The sequence below is a fragment of the Emys orbicularis genome, chromosome 10 (assembly GCF_028017835.1).
Source record: "Emys orbicularis isolate rEmyOrb1 chromosome 10, rEmyOrb1.hap1, whole genome shotgun sequence".
NCBI lineage: Eukaryota > Metazoa > Chordata > Testudines > Emydidae > Emys > Emys orbicularis.
This window is the reverse complement of record NC_088692.1, coordinates 31,209,079-31,216,205: the sequence shown is the minus strand read 5'-3', so window position 1 is coordinate 31,216,205 and position 7,127 is coordinate 31,209,079.

The following is a 7,127-nucleotide window of genomic DNA, read 5'->3' as shown; positions in this document are numbered from 1 at the left end:
TGTGTCATTCATGATCATATTGTACTGTGGGAACAGCAAACCGAGGGGATGCACATTAGCACAGGCCTTGTTCTACCAAACAGGAGTGTCGTAAATCTAACCAGCTTGTGGGATAACACAGGACACTGGAGCTGTGTGCACTGCAAGGTATCTTCTGTCAGCCCCATGCTACGCAAGACACTGGTTGCACAGGAGGCAGAAATGCAGCCAGGGAAATATACCAGCATTTGTGTGCCGTGGATGTCTCTGACTCTATGACATGGAGGTGCCAATATAGTAAATGCCATGGGTCTGATAATCCTTTGATTTACCTGGGTGTAACTCAGGAGTGGCTCCACCAAACCCAACAGAGTTACAGGAGAAGAATCAGTCCCATAGAGTTCAGTGGAGTCATTCCTGATTTATGCCAGTGTAAGCAGAGTCAGGATGAGCTCTACCCTGACATCTGGTGGTGAATTATGGCGAGTGTGGAAAAGAACTCCAGGGGCTGATCTTGTTTGCATAGGCACACCCACTCGCCTGGCATGAAACAACAGCAACTGAAAGTGGTTACTTTGGCTGGTATGGGATCCCTAGTTTCTCTGTTATTGGGGCAGGAAGAATAAAGTTTTGTTACCCTGATTCTGTGAATCAAGGCCAGTGGAACTGTTGTATGACAGAAGGACTGAGTGAGTCCTTCACCATTACCTAAGTAGCACTTGCTTGACAAGGGGCATGGGTTACACAACCCAGTGACTAGAGAGAGGATGGGGACAGGTATTTGTACTGGATGGTATGGGTCCCCTCTGAGGGTTTGAAACATCAATTGCAATACCTCCTTTCTTCACTGTTGAATGTCAGAGCTAACTTTGATTCCATTAGGAGTCTAGTTACAGGCTGCTGAGCTGAATTCACTTTGGGCCAATGGTGCACTAGCACTGGGGCTCCCCTATTATGAGCTGACATCGCTAAAAGCTGAATATTAAGAGCTGAGATCACTGAGTGCTGTGTTAACTAGTGGGGGAGCCTGAAGCTATATTGCTAAGCAGCTGGAGGAGCAGCGAGCGGCGCGGAGCCTTGCGGGGCCGGTTGGAGCGGCCCAAGGAACGGCAAGCGGAGCTGTTTGCGGGGACGGCTGGAGCGGCTCACAGGTCGGTGAGCGGAGCGGAGCAGCTTGTAGAGCGGAGCAGTTCGTGGGACGGCAGGAAGTGGACTGGCTCGTGGTAAAGGCTGCGGCGGAACCCCATGGAGATACCGCCGGTTGGCCTCGGATCACGTAAGGTGCCCCTTAACACCCTGCGTGCCCCCTTTTACTCTGGGGCTGCACTGACCAGGGACAGAGACTTTGGGGGTTGTTGGACTTTTGGGACTTTGGGTGGTTGCTGGACCCAAGAGACTTTGGGGGTGTTGGACTTTGGGGACTCTGGGTGATTTTTGGGTTGCTGGATTCAAGAACCAAAGGGAGAGGATGCAGCCCCAATTTGCTGGGGTGGGTTTTTTTGCTCATGGTTTGTGTTATGAATCCTGTTTGTGGTGTTTTTCCAATTTAATGCTGATGTCGTTTACCTCATGTTATTAAACATTTTCTGCTACACTCAGACTCCGTGCTTGCGAGAGGGGAAGTATTGCCTCTTAGAGGCACCCAGGGGGGTGGTATGTAATTGTCCCAGGTCACTGGGTGGGGGCTCGAGCCGGTTTTGCATTGCGTTATTGAAACGGAACCCCTAGATACAGAACCCGGCCCTTGTTGCTGCCAACTTAGATGGGCAGAAGGGTTACACCAGTGTAAACAAATGAACAGTCAGGTCTAAAAGCTTCCCTGTGTTGTGTGGTCTCGGCTTGTGCCCGATATAAAGATGCCCAAATCACAACCCACTGGCACCCCGGCAGCCTGAGCACCGAGGACAAAGACTGGGGTAAAGCCCAGTCCCCCAACTCCTGTGTGCCCGTGCCATGGGCACTTGGAATGTTTCTGCATGTGCCCTTTAAGTGCAAGGTGCACAGAAATCACAGTGCTGCCTGTGGCACTACACACCCCAAAGGGAACCCAGCAATCCCCCTACCTGCTCACTGGCCCTGGGACAACTGCTGCAAAGAGCACTTCCCAGCCTGCAAAGGCACCGTGACTCTAGTCACTACTAGTGGAGCCGCACACCCCCACTGTGCACATCACGGAGCCCTGGGCTAGCAGGTTTTGTTCTGAGCTCTTTGCAAGCACAAACTGCTGCCTGGCTTACAAGGGAAAAGGAGTCCGATGTCTTAGGCACAGGCAGATTTCCCTGTTAAATGGTGACTATTAAAACATAGCCAGAAAATATCACTGCTGGGAGAACTTCCTAGTACCATTCCCCACCTGAGCAGTGCCAGACAGACAATTGGACGAGGGGGCAGGGCACTGGCACAGACAATGGTGAGAGGAGAATATGACCCCAATGAAGCATGTCGTTCAGTCCAGTGGTAGGTAGACCTGGTGCATTAACACGCTCCCAATGTGCGCTGTACTGAGCATGTTAACACGTGTGACCTTTCTGCCATGTGTTTCAATGGTAGGCGGGGCCAGGTGCCACAGGAACACTCCTTCACTCACCCTTCCCACGGAACGAAACACTTGGCTCAAGCTCCCACCAGATAGACATTTGCATGGAAGGTCTGGGACCTAGGACATACAATGAAAGACCCTGGCTTCCCAAGCTGGGGTATCCCACCTCCAGGAGCACTGTATCAAAAGCCAACCTCTTAGATGTATATGGCCCCAGTGCTACAGCACTTGAGCGCCTCACATCTCTAGTGTATTTATCCTCACAACACCGCTGTGAATTAGAAGGGTTATTTTCTCCATTTTAGAGAGAGGACATTGAGGCCCAGATCCTCAAAGGAATGGAGGCCCCTAAACCCCCTCGGGGTCTATGCAACAAAGTCCATGGTAGAGCTGGAATTGGACCCAGGTCTGGCCCACCATGTAGGCAGAAATGTAGCCCGCTGCTACGTTCCCCCACAAAAGTGGCTACAGTATTCAGGAGTCTCGGACGGGAAGTGAGAATGAGCAGTATCTCACTGAAACTGCAAGGGGGACGTAGGTATGGAGAATTAAGTCACTTAGGTGGAATTTGGCCAGAAAAATGGTGTTAACGACACGCACCCCTGGCCACGAAAAAAACATTGTCCCATCAGAAAACAAGAGCAATGACTTCAGGTCCTGCAGCATCGCGACAGTGAGATGCGGTGTTCTGGAGCATTGCCGTAGAACCCGGTAGGGTTTCGTTTGTTCAGTAATGACTGAGTTGTATTGGCTTTTCTTGGTGCTCATGACCCTACTATCTGAGCAGCACAGTCGTGCAGTTAGCCTCACAACATGCTCAGGAGTAGGGAAATATTAGCCCCATCACAAATGGGAAACTAGCACAGAGAGATTAAAAGCCCAATGCTACGTTCAGTGGAATCGTTAGGCAATTAGCCATTGACTTCAATGTGTATTCCCACAGACTGCCTGCTGCTGGGAATAGACCCAAGCCCTCCTGACTGTCAGTCCAACGCCTTAACCAGAAGGCCGTCCTTCTTCCTGACTCAGCCAGCTACTGAACACACCTGACATTGGTTTGCTTACGAAAGCTGACATCACAACACAGGAGGGTACAGTGTGGCTAGTGGCAAAGCTTGAAACTGCGCTTAAAAATAACAGCATTGAACGCATCGATCCTATTCCTCTGCATAGCATTTTGCAAGTCAGTCTTGGGTTTGTTTCTCCCACTCTCCCCCAAACATACAGTTTCGAATTTAGACATCAGAGGTCACACTGGTTTAAAAAAAATTAGTTTGGTGCTTTCAAAGACACGGCAACCTGCTTTACCCTAATTACCAACCTCTGTGGATGGAGACACAACATCAACCAAGGGTGTGCTGAGTCAATACACAGTGAGAACCTGAGAAAGCCATTCCAGAAGGCGTGTTCCATGGGAAATACATCATTCAACAGGAGGCTAGAAGGACTCTCAGCCCTCGCACTTGTGTATGGAGAGTGCAGGTAACAACTTTTCTGGGAATTAAAATATATTCTTATTTTAATTCCCTCCTGTCGAATGATGTATTTCCCGTGGAACACGCCTTCTGGAATGGCTTTCTCAGGTTCACACTGTGTATTGACTCAGCACACCCTTGGCTGATGTTGTCTCTCCATCCACAGAGGTTGGTAAGGTCCAGTGAGAGGACCTTAGTCTGGGCAGGTTCCTTCAGAAATTAAACAGAGCAAGCTTTATTTCAGTTTAACTTAAAAAAGGAATCTGTCTCCAAACAATAAACCACATCGTGGTGGAATTGCTGCTGCAAAGTGGGATACCAAAGACACGGCAGTTTCTCACAAGTGGGTTTGCATTTTGGAAACGGGGAATTTCCTTTTGATTTGTATTGGGGACAGCGGGTGTAAACCCGCAGCTTGTGTAAATTGGCAGAGCTCCCTTGACCTCAATATAGCTCCACTGACTTCAACAGAGCTACGCCAGCTGGGATCTGCCCAATGTTCACAGCACGAGTACTGAGAACTTGCTTGGCTCTGCTGCCAAGTCAAAGGTTAAGAAGGTCCCTGGGTGAAATTCACTCCTGCATAGAGGATCAACACAAGCCCTTTAACCGCTGAAGCCAATGCACACAATGGAATAATGGCAGGCTGCTACTTCTCCCAGATGGATCTGTCAGTGTTTATCTCTCAACAAACCCCTCTGGCCACCCTCCCTGTTACTTTGGTAGGGACACTGCTGCTGCTGTGTTAATTCCATTTCCATCTCTAAGTTCCTCTCCTATGCATGTGTAGGGGGCATACTGCAAGGAGATCTTAGGATATAGTGGGCTCAGAGCAGGTGGAGAACTGGGGGAACCGGGGGGAATCATGACAAATTTCAAGATTGTGTCATTTTAAAAAAATCGATTAATTTCATTTTTTGAAAAATATGTTTTTACAAATTCTTTATTGAAATATTATGTTTCGCACTTCAAGTTTATCATTTTCCATTTTGACAAATGTTTCAAAAAATCCCACCAGGTGAAGCCAAAAAAATAATCTCTGAAAAATAATTTCAACGTTTAAGAATGTTTTTTGAAGATATCTTATTTTAAAAATGGAAAAACCATAAAGGAAGATTTTTGATAATTTCAATCGAAATGTTGCGGGGGGAAAAAATCAAGGTTGAAAGACAGGCACTTTTCAACAAGAATACCTTTTGTTCAAAAAGGATGTTGCCTAGAGCTTGTTTGGTCATTTACACCTACACAAAATGAGCACAGGACGCTACCACACCTGTGCTAGGGCTTTACAGCCACTTTGGGCAAGTGGCAGGGATAACAGCAGGCACGTGGCAGAGGCGGCAGACCCAGGTGAGACATCTCTTACCATCCTTAGCTCACTTAAGGCACTGGCAGCCCTCAGATAAGATTTTTCAAGAGTCTTTTTAAAACTTTATATGAAGAAAATAAAATGAGCCCAGGTCTGGTAACCAACGTCGATTGCAAGCAAACATTCTGTCAGGAACCAGGACCTGCAGCAGAGCTAGTGTCCAGGCAGCCTCGTCAATACAGCTGCCTAATTAGCCTTGCAACCTGACTGGCTGCTGAGACCAGCTTCTGGCTCATAAGTCAGCAACAGCAGCAGCTCGCTGGCTTCTCAAGGCTCATGCCCATCACTGTGCCCGCGCCACCTTGTTCCTGTCACTCTTACCTTGCACCTAGTCTTGTCTCAGTCCCGTCCCTGCCTTGAACCCTTCCTTACCTGATCCCCTGCTTACTCCAGTTCCTGACCTCCGGTTCTGACCCCTGGCTCAGGCTCCTGATTCCAGATTCCAGCTTGATCCCCTGGCTCTGGTATCCCATTCCTGAGCTCCGGTTTTGACCCTGGCTCTGGTGACTGACTATGGCTCTGATTCTGGCCACTAGGCCTGCTGCCCAGCCTCATCCTGGTCGGCTGACACATTCACCCTTTCCAGACCAAGAAACAACAATGATGGGCACCAATATTAGAACCTCTATCATCCACCTTCTCCACCAGAGAAAGAAGTTACAGATCAGAGCTATTGCTGCATTGAGCGAGACAGCCCTGAGACGACAGTGAAGCAACTGGTAATGAAATTCCCACCCAGACTGCATTGCTATAATCACTCTGCAGACACACAGCTCCAAGGATTTCATTTTTTGTTCCCAGCAATTGCTCTTGCAGTGAAAATATTAAAACAAAATAATTCTTCATCTCGACTATATTACTGTAAGCAGAGGGGTAGGCAGAGAATGCAATCTCAGGATGATGGCACCCAAAATACCATTCTGCTTACATTTTAAATCACCTCTGATCTCCACATCAGCACATTCAGATCTGGGGTGTGCGTGTGTTATAAATAAATAAAAAAATCTCAAATAAAGCATAGGAAGGGGAGGGGAATAAGCCAGGTTGGGGAAGGCTAGATGGACTGACCGGGAACATATCCTGCCTGTAGGAGCCACAAAGGCAAGACTGTGGTTTGAGTTACAGCCAACTAAGGTCACTTTGCTTCTAAAGAGGGCATTCACATGAGAGCTTCATGTGCTTTAACCAGTATATATTAATTTCACTCCTTTAGTTAATTCACCTGAACTTGCCGTGTTGATGATCTGTAAGATGCATAGCAGATGAAAGATAGGGGACAGGGATATATAACGTACGAGCAAATGAAGATAGTAAAGGTTTGGCGCAGCTTGGTTAGTTACATGTGTTAGTGTGGGATTCAGTCTGGCCAGCTGCAGTCATTGAAGAAATCAGGAGACAGCCCAACCTCCTCCCTCTCCACAAAAAGTCAAGAGAGATGATTTTTAAGCTGGAGATTTAAAAATACTCTTTGGGTTCTTTTCCTTTTCCTTCTGGTGTCTGAGCTGGTAGGCTGCACTAGGGCCACCATTTCCAGTTTTCCCCCCCCCCACAACCACGATGGCTAGAAGCTTACCTTTTATTTAAGGAAAGCTGACAGCTCTCATGCAATGTCTTGCTCCCAGGAGCTGGGGCTTTAAGAAAAAAGTTGGCAACACTGAATTGGGGGTAGAGGTACAGTGCGGGATGGGGGTGGGGTAGAAATTGAAAGGGAGTGGGAATAAGGAGGAAGAGGAAGCTCTTCACTGGCCTGGCCATGAGGATTTGG